Below are 24,347 nucleotides of genomic sequence, written 5' to 3'. Positions count from 1 at the left end.
TCAACTGTACTTACGCACATGCACGCACGTACTCACACTATGTCTGCGACTTAAACACACACTACACAAAAACATTACACACACTGAGACCGTCTAATCCACAGACATACACCCTGGGGTTTGGTTCTGGCATCATTTAGTGGTCGAGTGCGACTATGTGGTGTTCTGTGTCAGTGGTGTTGGTGTTGGTATCTCCACTGTTTGTTCGCCTCAGTGCAGTGACTTGGAGCCAGAGTGGGCCCAGACACGCAGAGGCAGAAAGTCATTAAGGAGGCTGTCTCTCTCTAGCCTGCTGGCCGATATAAACACACACACACGCGCACAGGCACCCCTCAATGTCTGCAGCCAGCCAAGCGTAACCCTCAACAGAACAGTATTACTCGGTTTCCACTAGATGGCACAGCCTTGAAGTCAGTATATTGGCTTTATAGTAAAAGTTCATAAATTAAGACCCGATTTTTTTTTTTTAAGGTTAGGGTCAAGCATAAGGATAGCAGTGTGGTTAGGGTTAGATTTAAAATCACATTTTAAGAAGATCAATTGTAGAAACAGGTAGGGTTTTATGACTTTGTGGCTGTGATAACTAGTGACGACTCATACGAATGAATACATTTGTAGAATGACTCGCTGCTCACTGAGTCATGATGGTTCGTACAGTGTGTGCAAGCAGGAGTAGAACTAGTTTGTCAGTGGAGCCACTGGCAGCCTGAAATAATGGCTTTTGCTGTCGGGGAGTTTGGACTGGGACTATTAGTTATTATTAGATATTATTCTTAGAATATGGGGTAGAAAAAATATTGTCACCTTCCATGTGGCTTACCTCCACCTTCTTTCTGCTGTCTGTTATTTTCTCTCTCTCACTCCCCCACTCAAACGCACATACCATTTAATACTCTGAATGTCACTGTTGCCTTAGGATATCAGTCAGGAATCAGACGCCAACACATCCCAGCATCTTACACTGAACAAAAATATAAACGGAACATGCAACAATTTCAACTATTTTACTGAAAGGACGTTAGTGAATTGAAATAAGTTAATTAGGCTCTAAACTCTGGATTTCGCTTCACTATGAATACAGATATGCATATGTTGTTCACAGATACCTTAAAAAATTGTAGGGATGTTGATCAGGAAACCAGTCGGTATCTGGTGTGACCACCATTTGTCTCATGTAGTGCGACACATCTCCTTTGCATAGAGTTGATCAGGCTGTTGATTGTGGCCTGTGGAATGTTGTCGCACTCTTCAATGGCTGTGTGAAGTTGCTGGATATTGGCGGGAACTGGAACACGCTGTCGTACACGTCGATCCAGAGCATCCCAAACGTGCTCAATGGGTGACATGTCTGGTGAGTATGCAGGCCACGGAAGAACTGGGAAACGTTAATCTTCCAGGAAGTGTGTACAGATCCTTGCGACATGTGGCCTTGCATTATCATGCTGAAATACGAGGCGGCGGATGAATGGCCCTGCAATTGGCCTCAGGATCAGGATCCATTCGCAAAAAGCACACTTCTCCAGTATGCCAGTGGCCATCAAAGGTGAGCATTTGCCCACTGAAGTTGGTTAAGACACTGAACTGCAGTCAGGTCAAGACACTGGTGAGGACGACAAGCACACAGGAGAGCTTCTCTGAGACGATTTCTGACAGTTTGTGCAGAAATTCTTCAGTTGTGCAATCCCACAGTTTCATCAGCTGTCTGGGTGGCTGGTCTCAGACGATCCCGTAGGTGAAGAAGCCAGATGTGATGGTCCTGGCTGGCGTGGTTACACGTGGTCTGCTGCAGTGGCGGTCAGTGCCGTTTATGATGAGGGAAGATGATTATTATTTTCATGAGCATGGCCTTAATTCTATTACAGCATGTTGGATGACTGTCATTTATATTCCATTCATCCAGTTCAATGTAACAGCCCATGTTAGCTCCAGTGACATCCTAGTCAACATAGCTAATATAACTAATGTGTTAGTAAACCCGCTACAATCATGGAGTAACGTTACAGTGTACAGTCAGTAAGCAGTTACACTGGCGGGCCCCGGTGGCAATAAATGAATAAAACCAAAAGCTTACCTTGACTTGGAAGTGTTACAGTGTTGTTCATAGCCAGCTAGCTAATATAGCATCCCTATTTTTGAGCAGGGTGTTTGAGTAACTACACTAGCCAGCTGCATTTGCTAGCTAAGTGAAACTGAAACTGGGGGAAACTGAAACTGGGGGAATACTAAATCTCTCTCTCTTGCTTATCCTTAATTTTTGAAGAAATTAATTTGTTGAAAATTGTTAAACTCTTCTCTTTCTCTCTTTGAGTCAGCTACTCACCACATTGTATCTACTGCAGTGCTAGCTAGGTGTAGCTTATGCTGTCAGTACTAGATTAATTCTCTGATCCTTTGATTGGGTGGACAACATGTCAGTTCATGCTGCAAGAGCTCTGATAGTTTGGAGGACGTCCTCCGGAAGTTGTCATAATTACTGTGTAAATTTATGGAAGGGGTGAGAACCAAGAGCCTCCTAGGTTTTGTATTGAAATCAATGTACTAAGAGGATGGAAGCTAGCTGTCCTCCGGCTACACTATGGTGCTACCTACAGAGTGCTGTTGAGGCTACTGTAGACCTTCATTGCAAAACAGTGTGTTTTAAATAAATACAAATAAATAATTTGGTGACGTGAGTATATTTAGAAATAGTTTTATCTAAAAAGGATACGTTTTCAATGTTTTACCATTTTTATTTTTATGAAATTTTCTGAGGAGGATGGTCCTCCCCTTCCTTCTCTGAGGAGCCTCCACTGGTCTGCTGTTGTGAGGCTGGTTGGACATACTGCCAAATTCTCTAAAACGACATTGGCACAGAATGGTACAGAAATTAACATTCAATTATCTGACAACAGCTTTGGTAGACATTCCTGTAGTCAGCATGCAAATTGCACGCTCCCTGAAAACTTGAGACATCTGTGGCATTGTGTTCTCTGACATATCAATGCATATTTGAAAGTGGCCTTTTATTGTCCCCAGCAGAAGGTACACCTGTGTAATGATCATGCTGTTTAATCAGCTTATTGATATGTCACACCTGTCAGACGGATGGATTATCTTGGCAAAAGAGAAATGCTCATCAACAGGGATGAAAACAGATTCATGCACAACATTTGAGAAAAGTACACTTTTTGTGCATATAGAAAATGTCTGGGCAGTGACCAACACATTACATTGCGTTACAATTGTTGTTCATAGATTACCAGGTTGGTTACCCTCATCCCGCTCCTCTCCACTAGCCTTACTTTGTTCCCTCCATCCAGGCATGGCTAGGGTGTGTGTAATCCCTCTCCATGAGCTCATGAGCTGGATGCTGGGACTCTGTCCCACCACCTCCCCTCCACTCCTCCCTGAAAAACCACAGTCCTACTGTATCACTAAATCTGTAATGGAATCTGTAAGGTGTAAAACAAACAGCCATTTTAAAGGCTAGTGAGATCATAAATAATGGAGGCCGGGGCAAACAATATAGAATCGATCTCTGTCGGGCCACCTAATATACATTGTGCCCCGTTTAATGTTTAACTGCACAGACTGAGCCAGTGACAATTTTATAGGACTTTCTCTATTTTCTTTTGGCCTGGGTACATTTTTACGCCATTTGCAGTTATTACAATCTGTCCGGAGAGCCTGAGAAGATTCCTATTGATATTTTGCTCCTTTTCACGAGCAGCAAGAGTACAGACCTACTTATTTACTGCCGATGCTTGTAAACCGTAAAATCTAGCCTTCAACTGGAACATAGTTGGAACTAGAGCCTGTGCACTCCCCCAGTCTCGTTTGATTAAGGCCCTTTTCACATGCCAAGATTTAGTTGAATAAGGAGAAATCATCATTCGAGTGTGTGTGTGTGTGTGTGTGTGGAATGAGGGCAGTGGGGGTTATTGTGTGTGTGCTCTTGTTACAGTGGTGCACTCTGAGTAGGGTGTCTCCTGCTGCACTATCCGTTCATTTACATTGCTTTGATTTGTAGTCTCAAATAGATGAGTGGCGAGACAGAAAAAAAAACACTCTTCTTTCAAAGTCACCTCCTCTGCTGTCGAGGGAAAGTTAGACTCACTGTGGGAATATGAAAGAAACTCAGCTTTCTCTTCCTCTCTCATAAAAAGAACGGAGATTCATGAAAATGAGTCTTCAGTGACTGTCTTTCTTCTAACAGAAGAAATCCATGCGTTGCGGTTTAATGCTGATATGGCATGACTCTAAATCATAGGTACCTACATCATCATGAGATGAACATTCATCTGATTGATGCTTTCTTAGGAATTCCAAATCAAAATCGATCTAATGCAGCAAACTCCACAAAGGCATCAAATCAAACATGGATCAATGCTCTTTTTTTACCCTCCCACTTTATTTCTTTTTAACTCTCCTATTAAGATCACTCTGAGAATACAGATGCCTCACAAGTCCTCAACTGGCAGCTTCATTAAATAATACCCGCAAAACACCAGTCTCAACTTCAACAGTGAAGAGGCGACTCCGGGATGCTGGCCTTCTATGCCTTCTGTTTCTCAAACGAGACACTCTAATGTAGTTGTCCTCTTGTTCAGTTGTGCACCGGGGCCTCCCACTCTTTCTATTCTGGTTAGAGCCAATTTGTGCTGTTCTGTGACGGGCGTAGTACACAGCGTTGTATGAGATCTTCAGTTTCTTGGCAATTTCTCGCATGGAATAGCCTTCATTTCTCAGAACAAGAATAGACTGACGAGTTTCAGAAGAAAGTTCCATTTTTGAGCCTGTAATTGAACCCACAAATGCTGATGCTCCAGATACTCAACTAGTCTAAAGAAGGCCGATTTTTTTATTGCTTCTTTAATCATCACGACAGTTTTCAGCTGTACTAACATAATTGCAAAATGGTTTTCTGATAATCAATTAGCCTTTTAAAATTACAAACTTGGATTAGCTAGCACACGGCTCCTTTTGACACTTTTAGAACGCTAGTCTCTCTCTCTCTCTCTCTCTCTCTCTCTCTGAAATATGGAAAGCCTCTTTTTCTTTTACAGTGTCTCCTTATTTTGTAATAGCTGAGACACTTCAGCGGCAGTAATCACTAAAATGTAATACTCCGCCAGTAGATTTTAATTTCATTCCTGAGTACATTTGCCTGCTCCTTGTCAGATGTGTTCCATTTGTAACGCACACTTCCCATTGAATCAGTGTCTCCTATCACTGTAATAATGATGAGAAGATCATGGAATGGATCATGGAATGATTGATGAATGTGATTCATCACCACACACACTATTCTTGCAGTGCATTTGAGGATGAGAGAATCGATGTGAGATTGACGCACAGGCATTACAAAACAGCCCGATGTCCTTGAGCATGGAGAAAACGTATTATGTTGACAGTACAGACAGCTCTGTAGTATGAATATTTATTGGGTTGAACAATATACACAGAGAAACCTAACCCCTTTGGGAAGAATTATTTGAATCATCTTGCAAGATTGACATTGCAAACCCTTGGCAAAAATATTTATTTTGTACTCTTGGTAAAGGTTTCAGGACACATCATTATCAGGTGTAGTATTTTTACAATCTGTGGCCAGAATATTGTTTCATAGGTTTCACAATAGAAAAAAATAGAAAATGTACCTTCCACCAAAAGTAGTAATCCGGTAGAATTTTTAACTGTCTGACAGGTAATTGACAGAGATGAATCTTACGTATTTCATCCCGTAGTGGGGTTTTTTGCCCGGCGGCGGAGGTGGGCTGGCCCTTATTTTCTGGCTGGGGCTTGTGCTTTAGTGTTGTATTATTCATTGGACAAATGCTTGTAAATGGAGTAGCCGCGGTGCGCACGGGGGCCGCCCAGTCAGCTCTGTGTTTTAGTTTGGGCTCTGCTGGGGCCACCCCTGACAACATTTCCTACAGTAAGTGCTTTAAAAAGAAAGGGAGGTGGGGCGGTGGGGAGGAAAGAGAACAATCATGTGTAATAAAGTGCTGCGTCAACATTACGACCCCTAGCCTTCCCCCTTAATAGCCTTGGCTGGGTTGTAAGGAAACAGGGTCTGAAAGCTCATTTTAAGCTGGACCCCTATGCAACAGGGAGTAAAAAGTGCTTACTACGGCACAACGTATTATCTAATTTTGTCCCCTTGTCCACCCTGTCCTTACCTAGAATTTGAGTTGTGTACAGAAGCTGTGATGCCTGAGAGACCTCCCACGTCCCCTGCATTTTAGATGATGAGGCCATTAGAAGGCTTGTGTAAATGGTAATGCAGTCTGTTTCTTTCTTGTTGCCTGCTTATAGAAAGGCAGGATGATTCAATGATCAAGGGAGTAGAGTGAGGGTTAGGAACAAATTGTGAGAAAGTGTGTGGGAGAAAGAGACTGAGAACGTAAGAGAGAGGGAGAGTAACAGAGTGAGAAAGAGGAGAGTGAAGAGATGAGATGTAACCCTAGAGAGATGCACGGGGACCAGCCCATGTATCATTTGAGGACAGACTACAGGAACAACCCAGGGGTGTATTCAGGACCCACTGTGCCGATTCTGTTGCAAAACGTTTCATTTGTTGCAAAAGGTTTTGCAACAGAAACCTTTTTATTCCAAACAGAAATGGTTTTGCAACAAAAGCGAGAGTTTAAATTCAAATTCAGGTAGGTCCCTCCCCGTTTTGTTTGCTCTGTTTGCTTCCGTTTGGTTCTTAAATGGTAAACGGTTTCTATTGCAAGATGTAATGAATACACCCCAGGACTCCACCGGGCATTGAACGAGAGAGAGTGGAAGAGAGGAAGAAAATAAATAAGGGAGGGGATGAGGAGTCGCAGATCTGTCTTCCAAACGGGGTACCGGACCGAGTTGCATCGTGTCCTGACCTTTTCCTGCACGGATTCCTCTTGAGGGCCTTTAACTGAAATCATCTCAGGAAGTGAACAGAATACAGAGAGAGTGACAGATGTCTCTGACAGAGGTCGGACGCACCCCTTTTCACAGTGGCATTTCTGAAGTGACATTCAGACTCTTCCTTCGCCAAGACTAATGACTTGACCCAAGATGGAGACGCACGAGCAGTCCTACCATTAACTCGTCTCGGGGTTAACTGTCAGGACGAGAGCGGGGGGTGGCACCGCCACTGAAGATAAACTTTGGGTTGCCAGTATTGTAAAGTGACCCTCATAAAACTCCCATCAAACTATCATATGATTGGTGAAGCTGGTGGCGGTCAGCAAGTATGTGTGATAGTTTCCATGATGACGCATGGGAAGGTGGACATTTATAGTATATCTAATAACCAGGCTCTGGTCATTTTATTAAATGTTTTACATTTTATTTAACCTTTATTTAACCAGGTAGGCCAGTTGAGAGCAAGCTCTCATTTACAACTGCGACCTGGCCAAGATAAAGCAAAGCAGTGTGACAAAAACAAAAACACAGAGTTACAAATAAACAAACGTACAGTTAATAACACAATAGAAACATCTATGTACAGTGGGTGCACATGTAGAAGAGTAGGGAGGTAAGGCAATAAATAGGCCATGGAGGTGAAATAATTACAATTTAGCATAAACACTGGAGTGATATATTTGCAGATGATGATGTGCAAGTAGAGATACTGGGGTGAAAAAGAGCAAGAGGTTAAATAACAATATGAGGATAAGGTAGTTCGGTGTGCTATTTACAGATTGGCTGTGTACAGGTACAGGGATCGGTCAGCTGCTCTGACAGCTGATGCTTAAAATTAGTTAGGGAGATTCCAGCTTCAGTGATTTTTGCAATGCGTTGCAGTCATTGGCAGCAGAGAACTGGAAGGAAAGGCGGCCAAAGGAAGTGTTGGCTTTGGGGAATGACCAAAGCCAACGCGTGCTATGGGTGGGTGTTGCTATGGTGACCAGTGAGCTGAGATAAGGCGGGGCTTTACCGAGCAAAGGCTTATAGATGACCTGGAGCCAGTGGGTTTGGCGACGGATATGTAGTGAGGGCCAGCCAACGAGAGCATACAGGTCACAGTGGTGGGTAGTATACGGGGCTTTGGTGACAAAACGGATGGCACTGTGATAGAGTACATCCAGTTTTCTGAGTAGAGTGTTGGAGGCTATTTTGTAAATCACATCGCTGAAGTCAAGGATTGGTAGGATAGTCAGTTTTACGAGGGTATGTTTGGCAGCATAAGTGAAGGAGGCTTTGTTGCGAAATAGGAAGCCGATTCTAGATTTAATTTTGGATTGGAGATGCTTAATGTGAGTATGGAAGGAGAGTTTACAGTCTAATCAGACACCTAGGTATTTGTAGTTGTCAGAACCATCCAGAGTAGTGATGTTAGTTGGACGGGCGGGTGTGGGCAACAATCGGTTGAAGAGCATGCATTTAGTTTTATTAGCATTTTAAAGCAGTTGGGGGCCACGGAAGGAGTGTTGTATGGCATTGAAGCTTGTTTGGAGGTGTGTTAACACAGTGTCCAAAGAAGGGCCAGATGTATACAGAATGGTGTCGTCTGCGTAGAGGTGGATCAGAGAATCACCAGCAGCAAGAGGGACATCATTGATATATACAGAGAAAAGAGTCGGCCCGAGAATTTAACCCTGTGGCACCCCTATAGACTGCCAGAGGTCCAGACAACATGCCCTCCGATTTGACACACTGAACTCTATCTGAGAAGTAGTTGGTGAACCAGGCGAGGCAGTCATTTGAAAAACCAAGGCTATTGAGTCTGCCGATAAGAAAACGGTGATTGTGGCCTCCCGGGTGGGGCAGTGGTTAAGGGTGCTGTACTGCAGCGCCAGCTCTGCCACCAGAGACCCTGGGTTCGTGCCCAGGCTCTGTCGTAACCGGTCGCTACCGGGAGATCCGTGGGGCGACGCACAATTGGCCTAGCGTCGCCCAGGTTAGGAAGGGATATCCGGTAGGGATATCCTTGTCTCATCACGCACCAGTGACTCCTATGGCGGGCTGGGCGCAGTGCGCGCTAACCAAGGTTGCCAGGTGCACGGTATTTCCTCCGACACATTGGTGCGGCTGGCTTCCGGGTTGGATGCACGCTGTGTTAAGAAGCAGTGCGGCTTGGTTGGGTTGTGCATCGGATTGCATAATGGAGAAGGTACGGTGGGATTCAAAATGGTCGGTGATCTGTTTGTTAACTTGGCTTTCGAAGATTTTACAAGGGCATGATGGATATAGTTCTAAGACAGTTTGGGTGTAGAGTGTTTCCCCCTTTGAAGAGGGGGATGACCGCAGCAGCTTTCCAATCTTTGTGGATCTCAGGCGATACGAAAGAGAGGTTGAACAATTTTGGCTGATAATTATAGAGAGGGTCCAGATTGTCTAGCCCAGCTGATTCGTAGGGATCCAGATTTTGCAGCTCTTTCAGAACATCAGCTGTCTGGATTTGGGTGAAAGAGAAGCGGGGGGCAAGTTGCTGCAGGGGGTCATTCTCTCCCCACTGCCACATCCCTTTCCTTCCCTCTCCCTCATGCCATCTCTGTAGCAAACCTGGCAACCCACAAACCTTGCTGCCCTTCAACTTTTACTTCAATAATTAACTTAATGGATAGTAAGTGCCTCTTCCCCATCCCCATCAAAGGGATGGAAATCACACAATTGATGGATTAATCGAAGCGCTGCGTGAAATCTCACAGTAAATAGCCCCAACCTCTCTCTGCTGCAACCCGCTGTCTCCACCCTTTTCTCAATGACTGTTCCCTTTCTCTGTAACGTATCACTTCTCCTTTGTCTGGCTGTTCTTTCTGGTCGATCTCTCTCTTCCTCCACGTCGCCCCTCAGTGAGGACATGTTGTTACCACCACTATCCTCTCTACGCACTGTGACTTGGAAAGAACCAAGCTCCCGTATTGTTATGCATTTCACGAGCAGAAACAGAAATCTCTTTCTGTTTTTCATTCACACCCAGGAACTATTTGTTTTATGGGAGAACTAGTATTTTGTTTTCTAAAGGCAGGGAGTCTGTATACTGCACAAAAGCTCCATCGTCCTGACTACTGATAGCATGCTTGAGTAGTCAGCATACAGGTATTAAGTGTGTTTCGATTGGACACCCCCCCCCCCCCCAACACTCTCTCTGACACACAAGGACGCACTGGCACATGCACACACAGTCTTGTACAGCTAACCTTGTGGGGACACACAATTCAGTCCCATTCAAAATTATATTTTCCCTTCCCAAAAACTGAACCTTAACCGTAACCCTGAACCTAACTCTAGCTCCTTACTCTGAAACTAACCCTTGCTTTTAACCCTGACCCTTAATGAAATTCTAACACTAATTCTAACCCAAACCCTAAACCCTAAACCCCCTAGAAATAGCGTTTGACTTCGAGAGGACCAAGAAAATGTCCCCAGTTTGTCTTTTTTTTTTTGCCCTGACCTTGATTAGCGCTAGCCTGCGTATGGGGTCATATTCCCCACAATACAACTTCCCTGTAGGTATATTTACATTTATGCTGGAATTTCCTCGCAGGGAGGAATATGTAATGGAGGGAGAAATGAAAACACGGCGGGAACGAGGGAGGGGGGGGATGTTTGTTTTAAGTCTGAAGTGCTCCAGCGCTCCCTCCCGGGCCCCCCAAGGCCAGCTGGGGCTTTGTGTAAACAAGGGGAAGTGCAAGCGGTGTGTGGCACTCTTTGAGAGAAATATGGCAGTTTTAAACAGCAGCTCCAACCACGGGGTGCCTTCTCCAGTCTTGGGGTGTAATTCAATAGAAACCAAAAGGAAGCAAATGGAACAAAACGGGGAGCAACCTACCTAAATTTGTCCAATAAATATGATTGTTTTCGTTGCAAAATATTTTCCGTTTGTAGTAAACGTTTTTTCGTTGCAAAACGTTTTGGACCAATGATTACACCCCTGCTGTTTAATGTCTGCCGCCTTCACTTCTCACTGCACTAGGAAGAGAAGTGACTTGGAGATGTGCACTAGGGATGGGCATTTGACATTTTGTCACTATTCTAATAGTATCCTAAAATTGGATATCCGGATTGTCAAAATAAATGTTTTTGGGTGAAACTTTTTACAACTTTGGCATATGCTTGGTGTGCAGCCTGAGTGACTTGCCCTCTGCTTGCTGCAGCAGCAGTGCACTAGATAGGCAGGAGCTAGTGTATGTGTGACATGGGAGGGGGAAAAGAGAGAGAAAAAGTTGCCATTCTCACACTAGTTAAAATTGTTGCTACCATAGATTATCTATCATACCATCTGGTAACGCTTGTCTTGACTGCATCAAATCAATAGAAACAAGCTAGGTATGCTAGCCAGCTAAGTTAGACAACTAGCTAGCTAGCGAGGCTAATTAATGCTATTTTACTGCACTCACCATCCTTGTCTACAACGGCTCTATTCAGATGTATCTTAATTCTATCCTTTGAATTCCATTTTGCATTGATCAGAAATATCCCACTTCACCTGCTAGTTTCAACTGGCATAAGGGGACGACAAGCGGATAAGAGGCAATCCGTAATTTAGATTAAGACATTCATGAGCAAGAGACGATGGACGTAGTCAATATAACTATTTGTTCAGTGGCAACATTCAGAACATGGGCTGTTCTTACAGTGTACTCCCTGTACAACAAGTCAGAACCATGAGATAAATAAAGAGGTCATATAAACAGACGATGAAAGCTCATACTATATTTGATGATTGATTACATTTCTCTAAAACAGGTTATAGCCTACATGTGCACCACCAAGTTAGAACAATAGGTGAAATTATGAGGTGAAAATAGACCAAATTATTAGGTTGAGGCACATTGAACACCGTCTGGGTCTTTGCGTATCAAAAAAGATACATGTCATTTAACACTATTTGACACGTCAAGCTTTTAATTTGACACGTTAAATAACACAGTTCTATTATAGAATGTTGTCTGTGCTGAATCTGCACGTGCAAGTCAAGGGTCACCACCACTATCAGTAGCACTGTCAAATCTGTATTAAAATGTAGCCAAACAAGCACATAACCGGGACACGAACGGTGTGTTTAAAGTACAGCGTTGGTGAAAATAGACCAAATTATTAGAGTGAGGCACAAGGGCTACTAACAGCTTATTACACAAAATGAACTTATAGTTGAAGTTGGAAGTGTACGTACACCTCAGCCAAATACATTTAAACTCAGTTTTTCACAATTCCAATTGATCCTAGTACAAATTCCCTGTCTTAGGTCAGTTAGGATCACCACTTTATTTTAAGAATGTGAAATGTCAGAATAATACTGGAGATAAAGATTTATTTCAGCTTTTATTTCTTTCACCACATTCCCAGTGGGTCAGAAGTTTACTTGCACTCAATTAGTATTTGGTAGCATTGCCTTTAAATTGTTTCACTTGGGTGAAATGTTTCGGGCAGCCTTCCACAAGCTTCCCACAATAAGTTAGGTGCATTTTGGCCCATTCCTCCTGACAGAGCTTGTGTAACTGAGTCAGATTTGTTAGCATGCATGCACGCAGATTCTTTTTCAGTTCTGCCCACACACTTTCTATGGGATTGAGGTCAGGGCTTTGTGATGGCCACTCCAATACCTTGATTTTGTTGTCCTTAAGCCATTTTGCCACAATTTTGGAAGTATGCTTGGGGTCATTGTGCATTTGGAAGACCCATTTGCGACCAAGCATTAACTTCCTGACTGATGTCTTGAGATTGCTTCAATATTTGTTTGTTCTCCAAAAAAGTACCATCTTTGTCCCCATGTGCAGTTGCAAACTGTAGTTTTACTTTTTAATGGCTGTTATGGAGCAGTAGCTTCTTCCTTGCTGAGCGGCCTTTCAAGTAATGTCGATATAGGACTCGTTTTACTGTGGATATAAATATTTTGTATCTGTTTCCTCCAGCATCTTCACAAGGTCCTTTGCTGTTGTTCTGGGATTGATTTGCACTTTTCGCACCAAAGCACGTTCATCTCTAGGAGACAGAACGCGTCTCCTTCCTGAGCAGTATGACCGCTGCGTGGTCCCATGGTGTTTATACTTGCGTACTATTGTTTGCACAGATGAACGTGGTACCTTCAGGTGTTTGGATGAACCAGACATGTAGAGGTCTACAATTTGTTTTCTGAGGTCTTGGCCTATTTCTTTTGATTTTCTCAGTACCTCAAGCAAAGAGGTACTGAGTTTGAAGGTAGGCCTTGAAATAAATCCACAGGTACACCTCCAATTGATTCAAATGATGAGACTATCAGAAGCTTCTAAAGCCATGACATCGTTTTCTGGAATTTTCCAAGCTGTTTAAACGCACAGTCAACTTAGTGTATGTAAACTTCTGACCCACTAGAATTGTGATACAGTGAAATAATCTGTCTGTAAACAATTGTTGGACAAATTACTTGTGTCATGCAAAGTAGATGTCCTAACCGACTTGCCAAAACTATAGTTTGTTAACAATACATTTGTTCAGTGGTTGAAAAATGAGCTTTAATGATTCTAACCTAACCGTATGTAAACTTCTGATTTCAACTGTAGTATTACTTTGTTAGCTGCAGTATACATATCTCCCTGGCATATTACATAATTAATGCAGCAGCATACCAGACATTTTTGGACTCACCTTGTGAAGGTGGCGCGGCGGTCCTTTGTGGGCAAATTTAGTCATCAAACTTCATCATCAAAGTCTAGCATTCCTTGGATTTATGGTGGGAACTCTGGAAAAAAAAACACACAGCCACTCCATTGAATAGCAGGCTAACGTTAGTGGTTGCTTTGCAATGCTTGCAGTTAGTCACTGATTCCTTCCAAACAACTCATTGTTGAATTTGCGATTTCCAACTTGTTGTGTAATCTTTATGGCCGATGAACACCGATACGTTTTAATCTATAATTTCTCTTCATATGACATGGATTAAAAAGGATTTGACGGTAGATTTTCAACTTAATTCATGATGATTACTGCTAGCTAAGACTTTGAAAGTAAGATGTTGACATGATCAGTCCAATCAAGCTACTGTGCTTATAACGTGATTTAACGTCATTTTATCTATGGCCAATGACCTTGAGCCTTCTTGGAAGGGCCCTTGTAATATATCTCTATGGCATGACCCAAAGGGCTGACATTTTGGATGTTTACTTAAACTTGGCGATGACGTGCTGTCCCCATGAGTGACAGAACACTGAGCCAATCACGGCGCAATGCTCCTATTTTCTGCCGGCTCGCCCCTCCACAATAGAAAGCACTGATCGAGGCTGAAACAGCTGCATTTTGGAGCTGACTTACTCAAGAAAACAAAAAGAGACCATGTTTGTATGCAGCTTTATTAACTGAATATATATATTTTTATACATTGTGTAAATACTGATATGTGACAAGTATTAATGCTAAAATAACATGCAAAACAGGCAAGCCCCCCCTCCCCCCGGAAAAAAAAATATATATATACAGTTGAAGTCAGAAGTTTACATAAACCTTAGCCAAATACATTTAAACTCAGTTTTTCACAATTCCTGACATTTAATCCTAGCAGAAATTCCTTGTCTTAGGATCACCACTTTATTTTAAGAAAGTGAAATGTCAGAATAATAGTAGAGAGACTGATTTATTTCAGCTTTTATTTCTTTTGTCACATTCCCAGTGGGTCAGAAGTTTACATACACTCAATTAGTATTTCGTAGCATTGCCCTTTAAATTGTTTAACTTGGGTCAAATGTTTCGGGCAGCCTTCCACAAGCATCCCACAATACGATGGATGAATTTTGGCCCATTCCTCCAGACAAAGCTGGTGTAACTGAGTCAGGTTTGTAGGCCTCTGTGCTCGCACACGTTTTTTCAGTTCTGCCCACACATTTTATATAGGTTTGAGGTTTGTGATGGCCACTCCAATACCTTGAATGTGTTGTCCTTAAGCCATTTTGCCACAACTTTGGAAGTATGCTTGGGGTCATTGTCCATTTGGAAGACCCATTTGTGACCAAGCTTTAACTTCCTGACTGATGTCTTGAGATGTTGCTTCAATATATCTACATACATTTGTGGAGTGGTTGAAAAACAAGTTTTAATGACTCCAACCTAAGTGTATGTAAACTTCCTACTTCAACTGTATATATATATATATATATATATATATATATATATATTATTATTTTTTTGCTAAGATGTGTGGCTCAGGACTGGTAGAGCTCTACTGACTGAATGGCATTAACAGCAAGCAACACAGGTGATACGCAGGCTACCTGCAAGTCTTTTTTATGGGGCGCAAGTGATGAAAGCTACATTCCAAAAGTTTGTTTTATTAAATGAAGAATGTCACATGGCATACTATGTACTTGCATGCAGTAATGTCGCATGGATCATTTCCATGGTTAAAATAGGCGTATCACTGTTTTTCTCCCCAAAAATGGTACACTCTCACAAGCAATCGAATGCAAATGTCCATTCAGATATTTGATTAATCAATGAACTGTGCCTGTGGCACTCCAGGAGCAAGGTTGCCTTCCCCTGGTCTATAAGCTATTAGAGCTCTCCTCTGATTCAAAAGAAGACAGGAGTAGCCCTCTACACCAGTTGCCCTCAGAGGCACTTAGCCAAGGCCATGAATCAAAACCTCCCACTTCAGGTCCTGCTGCCGCCTTGCGCCAGATGATATTAAATATTGAAATGGTTTTTGTCTCACAAGATCGGCGTCGCTCTTTATTTATTCCGCTTTAAGAAGAAAGGCTGACCCCCATAACCGCCAGTACCCCCTCCTCCACTTCCCCTCCATCCCCACCCTTCCCGGCGCCTGCCTGTCTTCGTCTCTCATGCCTTATTCAATCGCTCACTCCTCTCTTTCTTCACCTTACTTTGTTGTCTGTTTTCTACTGGTATCCTACATCTCTGCATTGCTGATGTGACAATCTCCCTTGTACTGTTGATGTCGGCCAAAGGTTGACACAGATGCACAAAGAACTGTTTCGACACTACAAAATCAATTAACTGTTCATGTATTTGCTTAGCCGCAACTTTATCACAGATTATTGGGGGGGGGGGGGGGGGGGGGGGGGGGATTGTCCTAACTAAGCAATGCAGCTGGCTGTGTGTAAGAGAGAGGGATATGGTGAAGGTGGAAAGCAGGCCCTATGCTCACAGGTACTTTGTTCCTGGCAGGCAGGCTGGAAGGCAGGCAGCTAGCCAGGCGGAGTGGTCTCACAGGCATGTACGGGCATCACGTCCCCGTAATGAATGCCTAACGGGTGCTATAACCCCCCTTCTCCGCTCCTCTCCCCCTAGCCCCTCTACTGTAAGCCCTGTGTGCCTGTGATTCATCTCAACAGAATAACTCAAAACACAGCCTGAGACAAGTCTCTTAATAGGACAAAAAAAAAACGTGTGGAACACTTTCTGTGACCAAGAAGTTGAACAAGGTTGGTAGAATTGATTTAAAAAGAACTGAGAGACAAAGAGCAAGTGAGAGGCAGAGATGTCTAATATGACGAGGAAGAGGACAGGTGAAAGTATTCTCCGTGTGTAGGAGGAGATGATTGCGTCACTGCCTAGTCGCTTGGGGTATGCCATGTGGAAAAGAAGTGTCAGGAAAGGGGCACGCACGCACACAGAGAGACACACACACACACACCCCGACAAACTTCAACTCCACCTCATAACTCACATGTCCCACTTGAACAGGACGCACGAGGCTTTGCTATAATTAGCTGACAGGGCCAAATAAAAGCTCTCTCCTCTTTGTAGTGCCGAGCGATTAGTGCTTTATGAGGTGCGTTCGGTTTCGGTTCTATTATCAAAAAATGATCCGTTTTCAATTTTCATTTTTTTTTCAAATGACATTAAATGCACTATGTATTATGTGGGTTGAATGCTGTATCAACTCTGATTTATTTAAGAAAAATTATAAACGTCCCACGATGGTAATGACTGCGCATTACTGCTTATTAACCATTATTTTTTCACATTACTTTACTTTCATAACATTTTTAAATTGTTGTGTATATTAGTTAGTTTTTTCCTGCATATGCTGTCTGACAAAATCACTAAGGTATACTTTTTTATTTTTTTTATTTTTTTATGACTGCCAGTAGAATGTATTAATGGATGCCAAGGAAAGCCAGGCTTCCACCAAAAAATTACCAAGAACACAATTTTGTCTCATAACTGGATAAAGCTTCGGAGTGAGTGAAACAGCTCCTCTCTATCTCAGTATGTGTAGGCCATCTATTTGATGCTGTCTGGTCAAAAGGAGTATGACATTGTTACTCCCCCCCCCCCCCCCCCGTAACATTGAATGCAAGGGAAGTCAGCAAGCATTTGGCTACTCTTTAAAACAAAACAACATCTGAATGAGCTCAACTGTGACTGGTCCTGGTGCACCAAAGAAGCCAGTTTGGACTTGGCTTCACACTAATCACAAACCAAACATTTACAGATACAACTTGAATTGTTTCATCTCGTTGTGTCGTTTTCCTCTGGTGACGAACTAGTTGGAAACATTAACTTGCTTGACCATGCTGTAGTAGGTTATGCAATTGTCTGTTTGTGGACTTCCCTGGACAGATGCTGCTCTCCAGTTTTGTGATGAATTTAGGCCTATATATCACGGTGAATAGGGATATTAACTAACATAGAGGAAAGAACACAAATATCACAACACATAGGTTGTAATATGGATTTTATTTCCTGGCTTAGCTTTCTCAGTGATTTTACTACTGATGACTGCTGAATACCTGCTATCAAGGCCGAGCAAGTAGATGCGCAATGGATTATGGTCATTGTAGTTACAGTAATTACCACGTTTTCTGTGCTAAACTATGTAGAATATTGGCCTGTTGGAAACTACAACTCACTACTTCCCACAGTTCAGGCTGGATTGTATTTATCTCTAGAGAAACTGTGCAATCTGTTCCCAGAAAAAAAACTATGGAAATTGATTTCAAAGAATTGAACTGATGCCATTCAATTAGGTGTTTAAAAACCGGTTAATCGCTCAGCACTACCTCGGTGTCTTCAGCTAATGGCGCCACACTTCCTCTTCGACACAGTCTCCTCTTCGACATCAGTCGTCTGTATCACTGTCTGTCCACTCCAGCTCCCTCCCTGGGTGACATGGTGAGATCCAGTTACAGCAGCAGTCAGGGTACAGCGGTCAAGGAGAAACGTCATCACAGTGACAGTGGAGAGAGTCCATCAGGAAGTGTCCCAGAGAGAGAGAAGGGGAGTGTGCCCTCGCCTACCTCCCCTGGGCCTTATCAGAAAGAGAGTGGGGCGGGGTGAGAGACAGAGAAGAAAGAATGAAAAAAATAGGGAGAAAGACAGCAATATGATGCATCTCTCTCATTCTTCCTCTCTGACTTTCCTCTTCAGTAATATCTTACTATTGCCATTCGCTATCCACCTCTGGGCCTTCTCAAAGAGAGAGAAAGAGAAATAGAGAGAGCCGGAGAGAAGGATATATTTTGTGGGGGCGTTGGTCTTACAGATGTAGGATAATAATTTGACCTATATTGTCACAGAAAAACTAATCCTCCTGCAATGGGATTTGAACGTTTAGTCCCTAATGTTACATGGTCCCATGTGGCTCAGTTGGTAGAGCATGGCACTTGCAATGTCAAGGTTGTGGGTTTGATTCCCACAGGGGACCAGTATGAAAACGTATGTTACTTGATCAGTGGTTAGGCTATTAGCTGGCCAAAAGTAGGCTACTTGAAAAGTGAAATACAGATTTTTCAGTTAAATATTATTTGTGTAAGTCACAAAGCTCATCTGCATTTCCTGCAGTGCAGGAAAAGTCTCAGCAACAAACGAGGGATCAAATTAAGATCTTACATCTGTATAACTCATCCCCTCACTGGAGAAGATGTGGTGGGGGGGACCAGGGGCTAGAAGGTGAGATGAGTTTGAGATGCAGCATGTCACTCAGGGCTCCTGCCCAAGCCTCAAATTCTATGTGAGGGTGAGAGAGCGAAGTGACTCATAGTTTTAATGAGTCACACGCTCCCGAGCTACATTCCTCGATGACCCTAATATACTGTACCGGCTGCATTCCCTCTCTTCCTTCTTACCATATTCACTCTCTATTCTCTCTTTCTCTCTCTCTCTCTCTCTCTCTCTCTCTCTCTCTCTCTCTCTTCTCTCTTTCTTTCTGTACTCTCCAACCCATAGCTCTCCTCTGGTTCCCAATGCCTTTCTTCTTTGCGAGACCATCTTTTGTTCAATCTCTCCTTTTTTCCTCCTCTCTGTCCTTTTCTCTCTCGCAATCTTTCACTGGGGAATCGTTTTTTCATTTTCATTGACTGACCAAAAAGGTGTCACTTTGCAGATATACAGTCGTCCTTCAAGGACTTTGGACGCTAACAAGCTTAGGCAGCCAGGAGCAGTGAAATACACGAGGCTTATGGCATTGTAGCAAAACATCTATTTGGAACACTGGTCCATAGTCGGCCAATAGTAATTGTAATTATTAAAACCACTCAAATGGTAAAGAGAGGCTATGCTCTGTCTGAATCCAGATACTGACCACAGGTCAACCGGATCTTAATGACGTCCACCCTGACGACCTGCATCACTGACCTGAGGACAGTTGGCAAGAATATGATCATGCCTAAGGAAATTCCCAACAGCTCAGTGCCTGTAGGGCTTTCACTTATCACTAGCCAACACCCCTCTCACCCTTCAACCTTACACCCCCCCCCCCTCCCTCCTCCTCCCACCTGCTTTTGACTAGGTGCTCCCTGTAATTGTTCTTTAAGGGGGCGCGTTCTTTTTGTGTGCATTACAATCAGCTCCAGCCGCAATTAGCTGGCTCGGGGGCTGCCCGTGTTCACCCGGAGAATGAGTCATAAATAATAAGTAATGGGCCCAAATGAGGCTGTTGGTTATCGGTCGGACTGGACGTAGGTGGCCAGTGGCATAGTGAGTGTGCTCTGGAGTAATTGCACTCGGCTGTGAATAATCCATACTGAAGAACAGGAGCAACAGAGTGAAGATAAGGGTGGGGATAGCGAGGGATGAGGGCGGTGGTAGAAGAGGATAGAGGGACGGGGAATCATGCGGAGAAAGGAGTGGACAATTAAAATGTGCCTTCTCCTTATTGATTGCTCATCTCTCAGGTAAGCAATGTCGCAGAAGGCCTAATACTCGACAGGTGGAGGTGACGGGACGGGACGGGGGGATTTGTAATGAGGTACTCTGGATGAAGCTTCAGAATGGCTTCATAGCTAACATGTAGTAGACCTCTTAGTTCTAGCATAGCCTTGACATACTCCCCTAATACCACTCTACACACACATTCATACTTTTACACACACACACACACACACACACACACACACACACACACACACACACACACACACACACACACACACACACACACACACACACACACACACACACACACGGATGTCCCAGCCTCTCCTTTGTAAGTAGATGCACATATAAATGTAGCTGTGGACTCCCATCTCTGATCAAATGCTTTATCTCCTGACACTGTCGTGACTCATTAAATCAGTAACACGCTAGCGAAGGCAAGCTCTGCAGTAGCACTACAGCACACTCCCTTCCACTTTAAATCCAGCACAGTTTTACTTTGGCACTGCGCTGCGCCCATTTTTCACACTTACCTCTTGGCAAGCATCTCCCAAAAACCCAAGCTTCCCCGAGAAGGAGAAGAGAGATAAAAGCCTCCGTTTTGGTCTGTGATGGTTCCTACTGTTGTAGCCCCCCTATTGTAGAAGTGAGTGTGTCTGTTGACTCGATCGCACTGTGTAGGGCTGGGCGATATACTCTATTTAAACATACTGGTATTAATGCATGGACCGGTTGGGGTTTTTACTTTACCTTCTATGACCGTACTTCAGTGTTTGGTTTGTTAGATGTGATACCCTCCTCCGCACAGTGTAACAAAATGGTAGATCATACACTGCATTTTAGAGGAACAATGGGAAAATAATTCTGCTTTGAAAGTTAAGAAAAACTTGTAGACTCACTTTTGAGAAAATGGCCTTTGAATGTTTTGGTATTTAGTGAAGAGCTACATCCATTGTCTACATCCATTCAGCATCGTTTACCGTTCACACACTCTTAAGCTTTAGCCCCACCCATCTCGTTTCGCTCTTGAAGGGTTCAGAGCGCACACTTGACGCTCTGGCCGATGATTTGTTTACCTCTGGATAACATGAAAACAGTTTGGGAAACACAAGTGTTTTTCTTTATTTTTACTATTTTCTAAATTTAGAATATTATAGTGAAGACATCAAAACTAATAACACAAATAACACATATGAATCAACAAATGTTAAAACAAAATATATTTTATATTTGAGATTCTTCAAAGTAGCCACCCTTTGCCTTGATGACAGCTTTGCACGCTCATGGCATTCTCTCAACCAGCTACACCTGGAATGCTTGAAGGAGTTCCCACATATGCTGAGCACTTGTTGGCTGCTTTTCCTTCACTCTGCGGTCCAACTCATCCAAAACCATCTCAATTGGGTTGAGGTCGGGTGATTGTGGAGGCCAGATCAGATGATGCAGCACACCATCACCATCTCCTTCTTGGTCAAATATCCCTCACACAACCTGGAGGTGTGTTGGGTCATTGTCCTGTTGAAAAACAAATGACAGTCCCACTAAACACAAACCAGATGGGATGGTGTATCGCTGCAGAATGCTGTGGTAGCCATGCTGGTTAAGTGTGCCTTGAATTCTAAATAAATCACACACAGTGTCACCAGCAATGCACCCCACGCTTCCGGGTGGGAACCACACATGCAGAGATCGTCCGTTCACCTATTCTTAATTTGTATTTTATTTAACCGTTATTTATCTAGGTAAGTCCGTTAAGAACAAATTCTTATTTACAATGACGGCCTACCCTGGCCAAACCCGGACGACGCTGGGTCAACGCCGCCCTATGGGACTCCCAATCAGAGGCAGTTGTGATACAGCCTGGAATATAACCAGGGTCTGTAGTGACGCCTCTAGCACTGAGATGCAGTGCCTTAGACCGCTGCACCACTCAGGAGCCAATGACTTTGCGTCTCACAAAGACACAGTGGTTGGAACCAAAAATCTCAGATTTGGACTCATCAGACCAAAGGACAGATTGCCACCTGTCTAATGTCCATTGCTCATGTTTCTTGGCCCAAGCAAGTCTCTTATTATTGGTGTCCTTTAGTCGTGGTTTCTTTGCAGCAAATCAACGATAAAGGCTTGATTCAAGCAGTCTCCTCTGAACATTTGATGCTGAGATGTCTCTGTTACTTGACCTCTGTGAAGCATTTCATTGGGCTGCAATTTCTGAGGCTGGTAACTCTAATGAACGTATCCTCTGCAGCAGAGGGTAAAGCTGGGTCTCCCTTTCCTGTGGCGGTCCTCATGAGAGCCAGTTTCATCATAGTGTTTGATGGTTTTTGCGACTGCACTTGAAGAAACTTTCAAAGGTCTTAAAATGTTTCTTGCCATAATATGGACGTGGTCTTTTACCAAATAGGGATTTCTTCTGTATACCATCACCTATCTTGTCACAAAACACAACTGATTGGCTCAAAACGCATTAATAAGGGAAGCAATTCCACCAATGAACTTTTAACAAGGCATACCTCCATTCCAACCTCATGAAGCTGGTTGCAAAGCTGTCACGGCAAAGGGTTTCAACTTTAAAATATGAAATATATTTGATTTGTTTAACACTTTTTCAGTTACTATATGATTCCATGTACGTTATTTCATAGTTGTGATGTCTTCACTATTATTCTACAATGTAGAAAACATTCCAAATAAAGATGAACCCTTTGAATGAGGTAGGTGTGTCCAAACTTTTGACTGGTACTGTACATAGCCAAGTAATAGTTACTCATTGTGTGTTTATTTATTCCGTGTGTTATTTATTTATTTATTTCATTGTTGAGAGGTGCCCGTAAGTAAACATGTCGCTGTTAGTCTACACCTGTTGTTTTATGAAGTATATGACAGATACAATTTGATTTGATAGACACACACAGACAGCTGCTCCGTTGCGCCAAGCACAGTGGCCAGAGGGAGTGTCCAGTCTAGCGATTTAAATATTTACCGTCAGCTCATCCAGGCTTTTTTGACACCTCCAGCTCACCTACAGCCCCTAACCCACTCAATTGTCTGCTTGATGCTGCCTCTCTTCCCAGCAATCTCCCCTTGTCACTCATTTGTCTGCTGATGCTGCCTCTCTTCCCAGCAAACTCCCCGTGTCACTCATCTGCTTTCAGATGCGCTGGTGATGCAGACCCGTAGCAATAGACTGGCAGCCGTCTATTTCTGTTCATACTCTGCCAGGGTTGAAACTTTCCGCGGAAACATGGATCTCTCAGACTTTAATGTGTAAAGTCAAGTTTGTCAGTTCACACTTCAAAAGGGGGGGGGGGGGGGGGGGGGGGGGTGACAACTTTGTCTTAATCCGCAGCTAAACGTGATGGTTAAGAGATGTTTTGCCTTCAGTGTATGTTAGGCGTGTGTATTACAAACACACACACACACATACGCAGCAAAACCCCACTGTAGGTTGATCTGGTCTTTGTTGAATCTACATGCTTAGTAATACTCCTATCTCTGTCTGTCTCCTCTGCTGCCTCTCACATGTGTTGATTGAGAGAGAGAAAGACTGAGCAAGTCTTAATGTCAAGGAGAGGGAAAGAGAGAGTAAGAGGACGAGAGACAGGGCGAGGGAAAGGGTTAAAGAGAGAGTTGTAGACAGAGGCAGAGTACATGTGGCCTTTCAATATTTCTTTATTTTATTTCTCAGACCATACCCAAGTGAGACACAAACCTAACCAAGTCATTCTTTTCTAGGTTGGAACAAGTGGAATCACTTTAAAGTGTTATCCACTTCGATGTGCTTAGTGCATCTTTTTCACAAAATAATCTAGTTGAATCCCAGCAGGACAACCAATACAGTAAACTGACTCTAAACCACATCATCAGCCCGTCTCTACCTCGGCTCTATCTGACTTGGAGGTCAGCCTGCCTAGGGCATATAGAGGAACACAGGGGCACTCAGGCCCTGTGTCGGGGTCGTAACCTTACAGTTGTGGTGTAATAGCATCAGGCTTTCCCGCTGACACACAGCAGATTATGTCCTGTCCCCTGGCTCTGCTCTGTTCTAATGTGCTCCCGGGTGGCCTTCTCTTTTTATGGCTGGGCCAGCCTCCTACTGCCGGATGCCTGGCTGGAATGCTAACGAGATCAACTGAGAGGGTCACCTCCATACAGCCTCTCAGAGGCTGATGCACACGCCAACACTCAGACAGATGCACACTCACACGTGTACCCGCACACTTTCCACACTTTCCAATAGACCCTCTAAACCCCCGGGGGACCTCAGCGTCCGCCCTTGATGAGATCACATGACAAAGGTTAATGGCATCCATCCTCCTCTCACAGGAAGGATGACCTGCTGTGGA

At 43.5% G+C, this 24,347-nt stretch overlaps 1 protein-coding gene and 1 non-coding gene across 6 annotated transcripts in view; both read left to right on the top strand.

The window, feature by feature from the left end:
• Positions 1 to 24,347, top strand: part of nrxn2b (neurexin 2b) — a 1,016,923-nt gene that overhangs the window by 584,885 nt on the left and 407,691 nt on the right. The window lies entirely within an intron of this gene.
• On the top strand, positions 18,480 to 18,553 carry trnaa-ugc (transfer RNA alanine (anticodon UGC)). Its single transcript has one exon. It is a non-coding gene; the product is annotated as a tRNA-Ala (tRNA).

The sequence above is a fragment of the Oncorhynchus kisutch genome, linkage group LG16 (genome assembly GCF_002021735.2).
Source record: "Oncorhynchus kisutch isolate 150728-3 linkage group LG16, Okis_V2, whole genome shotgun sequence".
Taxonomy (NCBI): domain Eukaryota; kingdom Metazoa; phylum Chordata; class Actinopteri; order Salmoniformes; family Salmonidae; genus Oncorhynchus; species Oncorhynchus kisutch.
The sequence above is the reverse complement of the archived record's forward strand: the minus strand, read 5'-3'. Positions and strand labels throughout refer to the sequence as shown.